A 13,021-nucleotide genomic window follows, 5' to 3' on the forward strand; every position below is an offset into this window, starting at 1 on the left:
TTGGCTTGATAATTTTGGAAGTAGAACAATGAAATAAGCTGAGATCTATCCATGGGCTCCAGATGATTCAATGAAGCAACTGAAATTTTATACAAATTTTGTGAACTTTTGCCATAGAGTATCTTCAACAACATGTATTCAAAGGGATTTATAAGAGAGGAAAATTAAATTCACTGGGTTTAGGAGGTGACCACATCAAATTCCATTATGATACATTTGAATGGCTCTTTAAATTATTTCAGCAGATCAAATTTAAAAATATCCAAGATATTTTAAATGGAATAGAACACTAACCTGTTGCCATGAAGACTTGACCCATTCATCCTGTTCCATATACATCCAAGCCCCACGTCTTTGGTTTGACCAGAATAATCTTAGCACCCAGCTTTGGATCTGTCCCTTCTTTAACCTCACATCCTTCCACTTTTATTGAGGTTTGTATTGCTTTATTAGTGCTGCTGTCACAGATTGCCACAATTTTATAGCTCAAAGCAACAGAAACTAACTCTCTTAGAGTTCTGGAGGAAACAAACTAAAAGCCTCACTGGGCTAAAGTCAAAGTGTGGGCAAGGTTGATTCCTTTTGAAAGCGCAGAGAGTAAAATTCATTTTCAGCTCCTCAAGGCCACCTGCATTCCTTGGCTCGTGGTCGTTTTTGGCAGCTCTCCAACACTTGGCTTCTGTCATCCCATCCCTTACCATTCACTTTGACTCTCTTACTTCCTACTTCCCTCTTACAAGGACCCTTGTGATCACATTAGGCCCATCTGGACAATCCAGGATACTCCTCACATCTGCAAAACACCCTTTACCATGGAACCTAACATTCACAGACCCTGGAGATTAGACTTTAGTTTCCTTTAAAACAGCTATATTCTAGGGCATATGTTTGGACTATTTATTAAAACGCTGGATAAGGTTCCCTCAATTCATATCAGAAAGCCTGGATTTGATTCTTGGCTCTAATTCTGACTTCAGTTTTCTACTAATGCAGACCCTGGGACACAGGGATGATGCCACAGGTGATTGGGTTCCACCATCCAATGAGAGACCTGGATTGAGGTCTCTGAACTCAGCTTCAACTCCCTACCAAAGGCTATTTTGGACATTTGGGGAAATGAACCAGTAAATAGGAGTTCTCTGTCTTGCTCTGGGCTCTCCTCCTTGATTATAATACAGAAAAAAGCAAAACACTGAAAAGTGCTGTTCCATGGAGCTTCTGAGCATATCTAAGAAGTTAATGTGGACCAGGGCCTTACTGGGCATGCCAGCTTCCCGTGTGCTTGCAGCAATAACTGTGGCATTGAGGGCTCTTCAGTGACATGTCCTGTGTTTGTCTCCTGCTCCAGTGAGTCCTAGATCTACAAAATAGACCAGGCTGCAGAAGAGAGAGGTCCTACCCCAACTCCTCTCAACCCCAAGTTAGCTCAAAAGCATTTCTTTCTAATGCATCCTATTGCATCATTCAATCTTAAAGAGCTGAACTTTACAAATGTAGATGTCTACTGCTTTGGACACTACTTAAAATTAAGGAAATCTCAGAAATAAAGAAATGCCTCCATAAGAAGACATGATCATGCAACATTCAACAAACAGCAAGAAGGGCCTTTCTGGGACCTAAAATTTAGCCCAAATATAGCCATGGACAAGCCCATCTACAACTTCTTTTTGGTAACTTTATGTCTGTAAGTGTGGATCTTCATAACTGTACTCTGATTATTGTGCCACTAAAGAGAAACATATTGTAGAAAGACAAAACATGCAAAGTATGACATAGAAAAATAAAATATCAGGACAGTGAGTTAAAATAACAGAAATAAAACACATTGCAGCAGTTCATGTCATTGGATTCTGGCAGCCAGAACTTAAAATGCTATCTCCACAGTTAACAGGCAGCCCATGGCTTCACCTGTGACTCAGTTTCCTTATTTGTATGATATGGATAATGACACCATTGACTGTAAGTAGCGGCGGGTATAATGCGGTCACCTAGGGGCAAGCATTTGGTGCAGTGACTAAGTTGCTAGCTTGCTAGATGAGACACCTGCATCCTGCATCAGAGTGCCAGGGTTTGGATCCTGGCTCTGCTCCTGTTTGCAGCTGCCTGCTAATGTGCAGCCTGGGAGGCATCAGGTTATGGTTAACGTAGTTGGGTCACTGCCACACACTTGGGAGACCAGGATCTAGATCCTGACTCCTGGCTTTAGTCCTGCCCAGCTCTGGCCATTGCACACATTTGGTGAGTGGACCAAAGAATGGAAGCTCTTTTTGTATGTTTGTCCCTAAATAAACTTAATTTTTTTAAAAAAATTAGATGATCTACACGAAGCAAATATCTGACATGTTATGCATATTCAGTAAGTTTTTGCTATGTCTACCATTTATGTTTAATCACAAATACTTAGACACCACTCTTGGTACTGGTATTCTCTCTCTGATGTGGAGGTAGTCACTAAACAATTGCATCTGTATTTTCCTTTTTTAATTTCGCACATGGAGATGAAGTGCAGTGCAGGCTGTCTCCTCTCGTTGGAGAGAGGTGAGCTGACGGTGCCTTCTTCACGGTAAGCTCTTCTTATCTTGCCTCTTTAGAGACTCCCATGAGGGCAGTCTGTGCAGGATGGAGGCAATTGTGTGATTTCTATGTCTTATCAGAGCAACTCTGCTACAGAAAGTCCAGCTTTCTCAAATATTCTTCCCATTAGATAAGTGTAGCTTTTGCTTGAGAAATTGTGTTTGGTGCTTTTTAACAAAACAACACTCACTTTTCTTGTTGGCACTTTTATGCTGGGTGCTGTTTATATCTGGAAGAGTGTCCATTCTGAAAGACAAGTCTTCCTTACTTTTAAATTCGTATTTATTTGAGATGGGGTAAGAAGGGATATAAAGAAAGAGAGAGAAGGAGAATGCTCGCCTACTGGTTCAGTTTCTAAATGCCCACAATGCCTGCTGGAGGAGGGTATACAAAGCTGGGAAATGGGAACACAATCCCAGTCTCCCAGGAGAGTGGCAGGAACCCAACTACTTGAGCCATCACTGCTGCCTCCCAGGGTCTGCATTGGCAGGAAGCTGGAATCAGAAGATGAAGCCAGGAGTCAAAACCAGTCACTCTGATGTGGCAGTGGCTTCTTAACCAGCGTCTTAGCCACTAGATCAAATGTCTACCCCTGAAAGTAAGTCTTCTGGTGACAAGAAATGCATTTGGAGTCAGATGTGATCTATGGGAGTCAATTCCTGGCACAGTTGCAATATAGTCTCTGCTCAAAGCCCCAAATCTACCTCTTGGGACATATGAAAGGTTAGTTGGTATTGGAAATAACTGGTGACATTAATTGCATGTAACAGAATTCCATATATTCCATTTTATAGTTTCTTGATGAAAAGAGTGAAGTGAGAATCCCTTCTATTTAAAAGTCTGAGAAAGAGCATGGTGAAATGAAAGTGTGGCCTTCCAAGTAAATCGAAGTTGTTGGCCTGCAAACTTGGCCTTCATAAACCACGCAAAGCAAAATGCTGACGGTGGGGCCCAGTCAGATCATCACCAATAGGCCATCCCATTCTATCTCTGTAGCTGAAATACTTCTCTCCTTTTCAGGTCAATTCAATCTTCCAAGCAGAGCATCTTTGTGCTGAGAAACATTTTCTTTATTCTTCTGGATAGTTCTCAGATATCTCGGCTAGCATGATCAAGTACACATTTAAAGCAGAATAAAACTAATTATCACCATTCTGTAACCCCTTCCCCAACTCCCCCTGTTGCATGTGGGAGATGTGACAGTTGTTTTTGATTTTACAACGTGATTGCTGCGAGTTTACTTTAGCAATCAATTCAGTTGTACATTGTGTGGAGCTGCTTAGACATGAGCAGACACTGAAGCGTTTTTTTCTTATGACTATACCAAAGGGTTTTCCAAATAATTTCAATTACTTTAAAATTAATGGAGGATACTTTGTAAGTAAATAAACACTGTTTCTAAAGTCCCTTCTCTGAATAATATGGTGCCTTCTTGATAGGATGAGCACTGCTCCTTTACCCTTAAAGACAACTAACAGCAGTGGTGGTGTATCTATTCTTATTCATTATTTATACAGGGCATGGGTGTAGGTGCAGCTCTGTAGCAGGTGCGCCCATGCAACCGACAGAACAAAGCAAGAATTTTCCTTTGGGGGATTACAAGATAAATGCACACAAGGACACAGGAGACAATGAACAACAATAAAACACGAGGCAACGCGTGCAATTTTGAGAAGTGAGTGGTTATTGTAACTGAGATGCTTTGTGGAACAGATGGTTTTTTAAGGAGGTTTGTGATAAAAGAAGGTAAGCAGTTTGCTGTACATTAATAGGAGGCATCTCTGAGATTCTAAAGAGAATCAGAAAATGTGACAACTGGGGGAGACTTGTTTCCCTTGTACTGCCTGGGTGGATCTTTGCTTCCCTCTTATCTGTGTTTTATAATTAGAGGGAGGGCACTGGCTACTAAATATATTTCTCCTAAATAGAAGAGGAAGGGAACAAACAACAGTCAGAATAACTAGTATGTGGTGGAGAGAGGTCTCAGCATTGGAATTAGAAATGTGGAGTCAAGTACTAGCTGTGCTGAGTCCACAGCCAAGTGACTTTGCCAACTTTTGTATGCTGGTGTTTAAAATTATTGCTACAGGTCCACAAACACATGGAGCCAGATGTATTTTGGAGTTCTGGATAATTCAGAATTTACATGGGTAATATGATATGTACACTACATACTGCAGTTCCCTAGCGAGATCTATGATAATAAAACACAGACATAATTTTTTAGCAAAATATTCAAAACAAATGGAATAAAGAAAGACTTGAAGTAGCCCTGTGTCTGTTCAGACTAGGTTTCTCTGCCAGATGAATTTGTGTTCCATTTTCATGGACTGGGGATCAGACCACAGCTTTCTGTAAGGAGGGGGAAGCCCAGTGCAGCGGTGTGAGATGGATGGAAGTGATCTCGGGCAGCAAACACAGAGCAGACCTGTGCTCAATCACATTCAAGAATATGCTTTTGTCTGATCCTTCACTGAGTCAAGTTCATCTCCCCTCTGGAGTCCTCCTTTCATCTTCAGTCTCAGAACTCCAGTCCAAGTTACCAACTTCCCTCATGGACAGCCCACACTGGTCCCCTACCTAATCAATCTACTAAGAATCTCCATTCTACAGCACTGTGTCTGCATGAAATGAGCCCATGTGATGATCTCAAAATCCAATGCTGCCATATCCTTGCTGAAATCCATTAGCGATGCCCCACTATTCCCAGGCCAGAGAACCAAGTCCTCAACCAGACCTACACGCCCAGACTTGACTCTGGCATGCTCAGCTCACTCAGTCTGTTTCTTTCTATTTTTTTTTTTTTTTTTGACAGGCAGAGTGGACAGTGAGAGAGAGAGACAGAGAGAAAGGTCTTCCTTTTGCCGTTGGTTCACCTCCAATGGCCGCTGCAGCCAGCGCACTGTAGCCGGCGCATCACGCTGATCTGAAGCCAGGAGCCAGGTGCTTCTCCTGGTCTCCCATGCGGGTGCAGGGCCCAAGCATTTGGGCCATCCTCCACTGCCTTCCTGGGCCACAGCAGAGAGCTGGCCTGGAAGAGGGGCAACTGGGACAGAATCCGGCGCCCCGACCGGGACTAGAACCTGGTGTGCCGGCGCCGCAAGGCAGAGGATTAGCCTATTGAGCCATGGCACCGGCCCCAGTCTGTTTCTTTCAATCCCTAAACTCGTTCTCCTGTCTCAGCCTTTTGTGCTGGCTGTTCCCTTTGTCCCAAACACTCTTCCTCTTAATCTTGGGATATCAAAGATTGCTTTGAGCTGCTATACCTGGCTTCATGACACTGTCACTGAGACCATCCAGCACTGTCCTTCATAGACACTACCCAGTGATATGATTGCACATATTTCTTTGATTAGTGTCACATAATCATCCAACGGATTAAATGTTCCAGGAAGGCCAGGGCTGTGCCTATTTGTTCCCTCTTGATTTTCAGGGTCCAGCACAATGCTTGCCACATATACCATATGTATATATGTGTAAAATGTTAGTTTAATATGTATAATACATATGTATAATACATATATGTACAATGCTAGTACGGCTTTTTATGTATAACTAGTAAATTGACCAAAGACCAAATGAATGTATAAGGTACCTACTATAGAAAGAGAGGAAGAAGAGGTACCTGTCACTCATTTCTTAAATCACTTTGGTGAATTTTTTTTGACAGGCTGAGTTAGACAGTGAGAGAGAGAGACAGAGAGAAAGGTCTTCCTTCCATTGGTTCATCCCCCAAATGGCTGCTACCACGGCCGGCGCGCTGCGCCGACCTAAAGCCAGGAGCCAGGTGCTTCCTCCTGGTCTCCCATGCAAGTGCAGGGCCCAAGGACTTGGGCCATCCTCCACTGCCTTCCTGGGCCACAGCAGAGAGGTGGACTGGAAGAGGAACAGCTGGGACAGAAACCGAGGTTCTAATCCCAAGCGGGACTAGAACCCAAGGTGCCGGCACTGCAGGTGGAGGATTAGCCTAGTGAACCGCGGCACCAGCCCATTTTAGTAAATTTTTAAAATGTCCTTTAAGCCTAACTTCAACTCTGTGAGATCTGTGTTACTATCATTATTTTGTAGATGTAATAGCAATAACTGAGAAAAGTGATATAATTTGTGAAGCATCATTCAGAGCACATAAGATCTGACCTCAGGGCTAACCTTGTAAGCCCTCCTCTCCCCTACATGGCCAAGACAACTGATATAGGGCTGGAAAGAAATAGGAAGTATACTTGTGCAAACATAGTCTGCGATGAAATGGAAGTGACGTGCTGCCTCAAGAGTAAAGGAATTGTGTGTGTGTGTGTGTGTGTGTATAGGGGAGACAAAGCAATTATTTTAACTAGGGTGCCATTTGTCCAGATAATAGAATTTAAATAAAGAAACTCTAGTTTGAGACCAGTTGTACAGTCTGCTTCCTAAGAGGTTGGGCATGGCCTTGGCGGGTGCAGTAGGCGTGTGGAGCAGTCTCATGTTCTGGCAGAGGGGAAGATGGAATTCTCTTCTGGGCATCTGCCTCTTCACCAAAGTACCCTTCTGGCTGATGCCTAGCATTCATCAGCATTGTTATGGGAAGCAGGGGCATACCCTCCACTCCTGTTCACGCCTGGAAACAAGTTGCAACCTTTATTATTTAGGGATAATCAAAGTGCAGTGTCATGCTACAGTTTTCACTTGCATGAGTCCAATGAATATTTCAATTTTGTATGAAGTTAATAGTTGATGATAGTTATTGAATCTCTAGTAGAGACTAAACTTATTAATAGCAGTAATTATTGTGATTATTATTGATTTGCCAAAATTAAAAATGCCACTTTTTCTTATAATGATAAATCAGAAAGTTTGAAGTACAGGTGGATGTTTGACTTATAGGTTAATGCTAGATAGGAGGCCCACATCTCATATTGGAATGCCTTGTTTTGATGACCAATTATTTTCTTAAAGATCTATTTATTTGAAAGGTAGAGTTACAGAGAGAGAGGGAGACACACACACACACACACACACAGAGAGAGAGAGAGAGAGAATCTGGGTCACTCTCCAGATGTTACAATAGCCTAGTCTGGTTCAAGCCAAATTTAGGAGCCAGGAACTCCATTAGGGTCTTCCAGATGGGTGGCAGAGGCCAAACACTTTAACCATCTTCTGCTGCTTTCTCAGCAGCATTAGTAGGGAGTGTATTGCAAGTGGAAGAATCAGAACTCAAACCACCACTTATATGGGATGCCAGCATCGCAGGAGGCAGCTTAACCAACCCACTGTGCCACACACTGGCCCCTAATGCCCACCACTGGCTTCTGAGTCCAGCTTCCTGCTAATGCAGACCCCGGGGGGCAGTAATGATGGCTCAAGTAGTTGTGTGCTTGCCATTCACATATTTGGGGAGTGATCCATTGGAAAGAAAGCCTCTGTCTATCTGCTTGCCTTTCAAATAAAAGAAAAAAGAAAAGAAAGCTAGATATGTATATGCTAATTAAAACTCAGAAAGTTTCAAGAGATTTTTTTTAATATTCTTAATTATCAGACTTCTTTGGGAAAAATAATCTGTATTATATACCATTAAATAAAAACAAAATAATGGCCGGCGCCACTGCTTAATAGGCTAATCCTCCGCCTGTGGAGCCGGCACACCAGGTTCTAGTCCCAGTCAGGGCACCGGATTCTGTCCTGGTCACTCCTCTTCCTGTCCAGCTCTCTGCTGTGGCCCAGGAGTGCAGTGGAGGATGGCCCACGTCTTCGGGCCCTGCACCCGCATGGGAGACCAGGAGAAGCACCTGGCTCCTGGCTTCAGATCGGCGCGGTGCACCGGTCGCAGCGAGCTGGCCACAGTGGCCATTGAGGGGTGAACCAACGGAAAAGGAAGACCTTTCTTTCTGTCTCTCTCTCTCACTGTCCACTCTGCCTGTCAAAAAAATAATTAAATGTTATCCCTTTTGTGATATACAAGAAACTTTAAAAAGTTCATCGAAAAGGGAATTAAAAGATAAATATTTTGTTGCAAAATTTTTTGCAATACACATTTCTACAAATTTTTTGAAGACTGCAATTACTGCTTGGTATTCTACAATATAATTGAAATACATGGAGATAAATCTTAGATTGACAAGTACATCACATGGTTACGACTTCCTTTTTTTTTTTTTTTTTTTTTTTTGGACAGGCAGAGTGGATAGTGAGAGAGAGAGACAGAGAGAAAGGTCTTCCTTTTGCTGATGGTTCACCCTCCAATGGCCGCCGCGGCCAGCACGCTGCAGCGTACTGCGCTGATCCGAAGGCAGGAGCCAGGTGCTTCTCCTGGTCTCCCATGGGGTGCAGGGCCCAAGCACTTGGGCCATCCTCCACTGCCTTCCCGGGCCACAGCAGAGAGCTGGCCTGGAAGAGGGGCAACCGAGACAGAATCCGGCGCCCCGACCGGGACTAGAACCTGGTGTGCTGGCGCTGCTAGGTGGAGGATTAGCCTAGTGAGCCGCGGCGCCGGCCACGACTTCTCAAAAATACAAAAAGTATAGGAGACACAAAAACAGAGAAATGTCTCAGAAAGAAGTGCTAGAAAATCAAGACCAGTTTCATCTGTTCCTAATTGTTGTTGCAGGGAGGATCAACAAGTTGAATTCACCTGGAAATAGAACATTAGAGTATTCAAATGATGAAAAAAGTCAGACCCGTGGCTGGCGCCGCCGCTCACTAGGCTAATCCTCCACCTAGCGGCGCCAGCACACCGGGTTCTAGTCCTGGTCGGGGCGCCGGATTCTGTCCCGGTTGCCCCTCTTCCAGGCCAGCTCTCTGCTGTAGCCAGGGAGTGCAGTGGAGGATGGCCCAAGTGCTTGGGCCCTGCACCCCATGGGAGACCAGGAGAAGTACCTGGCTCCTGCTATCGGATCAGAGCGGTGTGCCGGCCACAGCGCGCCAGCCGCGGCGGCCATTGGAGGGTGAACCAACGGCAAAGGAAGACCTTTCTCTCTCTCTCTCTCTCACTGTCCACTATACCTTTAAAAAAAAAAAGTCAGACCTGAATTTTTTTTTCAAAAATCTTGGTTTTTTTTTTTTTGAATTTCCAGTCTTTTACTCTATTGCTCATTATTACAAATAATCATAATTTAATTTAATTTCTCTCTAGTATAATTATGACATTAATATAATCATCATTATAGTCTTCTGTGTTTCCACTTTTATTTTTTATCATCTGATAGTTTATTTTTCTTATTAATGTGATAGTAATAAAAAGAGAACAGATTCAATATAGTTTGTATATATAAGTCTGAGAATATAATGACATTCCCTCCCTCCTTTCCCATCCCTTCCTCCTGTCATCCTTCTCTCTCTCTCTTTCTCAGTGCTTGAAATAACTTTTTAAAAAAGATTTATTTATTTGAAAGTCAGAATTACAAAAAGAGAGATACAGAGAGAGAGAGAGAGATCTTTCATTCTCTGGTTCATTCCTCAGATGATTGCAACAACCAGGATTGGACCAGGCCGAAGCCAGGAATCAGGAACTTTATCCTGGTCTCCCACATGGTGCAAGGGGCCTAAGCACTGGGACCACCTTCCACTGCTTTCCCAGGCCATTAGCAGGGAGCTGGATAAGAAGTGGAGCAGTCGGGACTCTAACTGGTGCCCTCATGGGATGCTGACATTGCAGATGGTGGACTTTACCTGTAGACCCAGAGATAACATATTCCCAATCTACATTATGGTCAGGGGCTAAATGCTCTACCAAATAAAGAATTCAACAAGTAAAAGGTAAATGGTAAGATAAACATTTCACGCATATGTAGTAAAATTTAAAGTAATCATATCATTAAAACTATAGTAGTATGGCATTCTTAACCATTGGTCTGACAAAGATATAAAAAAAGTTTGACAAAACAATGTTTGCATCAGTACTGAAACACACAGGCATTTATTTCATTTTTTGTTTTTGCTTTTTGATTTTTTTTGTTTTGTTTTAAGCAAAACATTCTAGGAAGAATTTATTTTAAAACTGTGATTGTGACTAGACCACAGGTTTCCCCTGAGCACTTGATGGTTTTGGCCATGGCTCCAGAATCAGCTGTTTCCTCTTGTGTTGAGCTGCAGCCTCCTCCGTTGTACAAAGAAAGATAACCCGGCCATTGCCACAGCAAATGAGCTCGTGCTTCACATAACTGGCAGAACTAAAGCTGCAGAGTTCTTTCACATAATTTTCCATAACTTGATACATTAGGTAACCTGAGAAGTTTCCAAATGAAATAAACTGTAATCATTTTATGAACTTAGAATCTGTCCAACATACTGTGTAAATGACAGGGACCACAAAGGTCAACTGACCATGACCCTTCCCATGAAGCCTGTGTAAGAATGACCCTGCCTCCTCCCTCTACTCTTACAGGTAAATGAAGCTGATATGGGCTAGGGAGGGAGTTAGTGAACAAAGAAGCTAAGAGGCTTACAGTATCCTCTATGTCTTAGCCTCACACAGCTAAAACTGTACCCACTTCCTTAACAATTTGGTACATCCACTTTCCCATGATGCACCTGAGCCTCACTCTTCCACCAAGCATAAGACACCATGATGAACACAAGTATGCTGAGCTCCACACAGAGACACCAGGAACTTTTCCAAAGATCACCAAGTGCACTGAATCCCCACCCAAACTCCAGCCCATTTGCATATTCAATTAGGGCAATGCCCCCTCCCCCATAAAGAGGGTGGCCTGAACTGGAATGGACACAGCAGCAGGGGCAGCAACGTCATCAGCAGTTCTCCCCAACCCCAGAGAGGGAGGCTGCCTACCTTCATCAGAGTGTGTGCTATCTCTATTTTTTAAAATAAATCCTGCTTCCCTTCTTGTACTTTATCTGTCTTTGCTTTGAATTCATCTCTCATGCTGAGACATGAACTTGGAGTAAATCCAGCTGGAGACGCCCACCCCTCCCCACAACAAAACCACTAGGTTCTATGTTAACCTCACTGCCTGTTCCAAGCTGACACCTCCAGAAGTGGGTACTTTTGTTAAACCAATGGACAACATCCTCTGAAATTTTGGACACAGAACCAGGGAGCATAATAGAAACGTAAAACTGAGAAGTTAAAGAGGGTTGAGATTCTGCCACCTGGAAGTATTTTCCTAGAGAGGCTGCAGACAGAAAGAAATTGGGATAGATCTTGCATTTGTCACTTGCAACTGCAGAGCCCTGAAAGCCCCTGGCATACCGTGGTCCCTGGAGAATCATCTGTGGTTGAATGACAATTCAATGATTGACTAGGGGTAAGAAATTTTTAGGACATAAAGATAAACCTTACCCTGAAGTTCAATCCTTGTAACTTGGTCACTTGATGTTTGCATAAATCAGCAAATAGAGTGTCCAAGAGATTGAAACACTTATTTTGAGAAGTATCATGAGATATTGTGAAGACCGTGCTCTGAGGTGAGAAATGAGCAGCAGATGATGGGTAACATAATGCCAAATTCTTCTTGTCTAAAATTAAAAAGGTTGATTCTGTAGTTAAAGCAAAGGAGCATTTATTCTTTAACTATTTCCCATCCCTATCTTAATTATTGACAATCTTCTTTTGTTTCTAAATAAAATATTTATGTTCATTAAGCCATAGCTAAAGCTAGGCATGTAGGAGATATTAAGTCATACATAATACATTTGTAGAAAATAATAAGTATGGTGCTCCTGGTAGCTTGTTCCCTAATGCTATTTAATTTAGAAATAAAATAGGGCCCATTTATATGGGTAAATGCAATGAAATAATTCTGAGTTGTGTATCCAGAATTAAAAGCAAAGAACATAATACGGCGAAGGTTAATTATATCAATATATTCCTTCAAATGAAAGGAAGTATACTTATTAAAGTGAAACACCCAGGGAGTGTGTGTGGTGGTAAAAGATTATATATCTATCTCTTTTAGTTGCTGAAATCCATTATACTCCTTAACTATAATAATAACTACAATAATAGTAAGTGGTTCTTAAATTGCACTTTTCAAATTTGACATTGTAATACTTTGCATTTATGTGGGCATTTATAGTTAACCAAGCCCTCCCATACAATACCTCACTGGAAATACATTCCCAGATTGTGCGGCAGGCTGGACAGAGAGGGCTCTGTCTGCCTGGCAGATGAAGAAAGCACCTTCAGAAAGACTACACTACCTGCACACTATTGTCTGTAACAGTCAGGTCTCTTCTTGGGTCTCCCAGCAGTTTTTTCATATCATTTGAAAAACAAGTGGCTCATTTGATATGTTATTCCATATGGGACATATATGTTGACAAAAAGGATGATTGAGTGGTAGGTACTTAAGAACAAAATCTTAAAATTTGATGCCTCTTTAATAGTCTTTGAAAACTAAGTATTAGCCATAGTAACTCTTTAGAATATTTCTTACATTAATCTTGTAAATTAAGTTTACAAAGTCCTTTCACATAAATAATGTAATCACTGTGTTGAAATTCTAGTATGTAAAAA

General features: G+C 42.3%; 1 long non-coding RNA gene across 1 annotated transcript; it reads right to left on the reverse strand.

Annotated features, from left to right (window-relative positions):
* Positions 1–10,433: 10,433 nt before the first annotated feature.
* On the reverse strand, positions 10,434–12,313 carry LOC138848547 (uncharacterized). The gene is made up of 2 exons (XR_011386443.2): positions 11,846–12,313; positions 10,434–10,770 (listed from the first exon to the last, which is right to left on the reverse strand). It is a non-coding gene; the product is annotated as an uncharacterized LOC138848547 (long non-coding RNA).
* Between the last annotated feature and the right edge of the window lie 708 nt (positions 12,314–13,021).

Source organism: Oryctolagus cuniculus, chromosome 2 (assembly GCF_051225735.1).
Source record: "Oryctolagus cuniculus isolate XC-2025 breed Fujian yellow rabbit chromosome 2, ASM5122573v1, whole genome shotgun sequence".
NCBI classification, from domain to species: domain Eukaryota; kingdom Metazoa; phylum Chordata; class Mammalia; order Lagomorpha; family Leporidae; genus Oryctolagus; species Oryctolagus cuniculus.